Raw genomic sequence first — 1,803 nt, 5'->3', positions numbered from 1 at the left:
TATATATATATATATATATATATATATATATATGTGTGTGTGTGTATATATATACATCTGAATCACTTTGCTGTACACCTGAAACTAACAACATTGTAAATCAACTATACTTAAATAAAAATAAAATTATATAGCCAATAATAACAAACAATTTCCAGTATTTCAGTTACTTCCTGACCTGGCAAAATTTAAGTTTTTGTTTTTGAATGATCTTTGCAAGTAGAATAACTGCTCCAGAAAACTAATTTGGGGATGACCTGAGCTGATTGAGTCACACCTTGTGGCTTCCGGGACGCTTTTGTGAATTTATAGTAGAAATTAAAAATCTCCAAGAGGTATGGGAGTGTTTGCATGATTTTCCTGCTCACTGCTTCAATCCAGAAATCCATATGAATAAGTTAAAAATAGAGAAAGCGTGGTGAGAGGCTACGTAGCTTAGTGGTTACAAACATGATGCAATCTGCCTGGGTTTGAATCCCAGCTCCCCTTCATACTACTTTGTTCCCAGTTTCTTTGGGAACATTTCTTAGTCTCTCTATGCCTCAGTTTCCTCAAAAGTAAAATAGGAATAATAGTGATATCTACCTATAAGATTATTGTAATTAAATGAGACATTCATGTAAAGCTAAAGTTCAGTGCTTGGGACTTAGTAGGTGCTCAGTACATGTTAAATGCTATTTTTTAATGAAACTAGAGAATGGCCTTAAACTCATACCACGAACTAAAACAATATGGTGATTCCTCAAAAGAATTATATGCCAAATACAGTAAAATTGGGAATCAATTGCCGGAGGAAGAAAAGATCCACTCTGCAGCTTCCCCTACCTCCAGCAGAGGGCAGCCTCACCAAGACAGTGACAGGGCCTTCAAAAGTTGGTAAATTTGACATTATTTTTACAAAGAAATGAAAGAAGGAAAGGCAGCAGGAACCTAGGTAGTTGTTCTCTCAGTCTGTTTCCTCTAACATCACTCTATCTCTTAAATCTGTTGCTCTCTGTACATTTGCAGTCTGCCTCTCTCTGTCTCTCATTTGAAAGTAAGTTGCAGCCATCACAACACTTTAAACATTTAAACATATATCATTTCAGAACAAGGTCATTTTCCAAAATAACTCTAATGTTATTATCTACCCAAGAAATCAACTCCCTATTTCCCCCTCCTTCGAGCCTCTGACAACTACCATTCTACTTTCTGTCTCTATGAATTTGACTATTCTAGATATCTCATATAAGTGAAATCATACAGTATTTGTCTTTTTTGTGACTGGCTTATTCACTTAGCATGATGTCTTCAAGGTTTATCCATGTTGCATCATGTGTCAGAATTTCCTTTTGGGGGGGGGGCATGCCACACATCTTGTGGGATCTTAGTTCCCTGACCAGGGATCGAACCCAGGTCCAGCAGTAAAAGCACCAAGTCCTGACCACTGGACTGCCGGGGAATTCCCTCCTTCCTTTTTAAAAAAGTCACATTGATCATTGAAATACAATGGTATTCCTTTGTATGTATATACCACGTTTTGTTTACCCATTCATCCACCCATGGACACTTAGGTTGCTTCCACATTTTGGCTATTGTGAATAATGTTGCTATGGACATGGGTATACAAATATCTCTTCAAGACCATGCTTTCAATTCTTTTGGATATATACCCAGAAGTAGAATTGCTGGATCATATGGGAATTTTATTTTTAATTTTTTGAGGAATCACCATACTATTTTCCATGGCAGCTGTACCATTTTACATTCCCACCAATAGTGCACAAAGGTTCGTTTGTCTACATCCTTGCCAACACGTTATTT

This window comes from Neophocaena asiaeorientalis, unplaced genomic scaffold (assembly GCF_003031525.2).
Source record: "Neophocaena asiaeorientalis asiaeorientalis breed wild unplaced genomic scaffold, Neophocaena_asiaeorientalis_V1.1 scaffold82, whole genome shotgun sequence".
NCBI lineage: Eukaryota > Metazoa > Chordata > Mammalia > Artiodactyla > Phocoenidae > Neophocaena > Neophocaena asiaeorientalis.
This window is presented reverse-complemented; position numbering follows the sequence as displayed.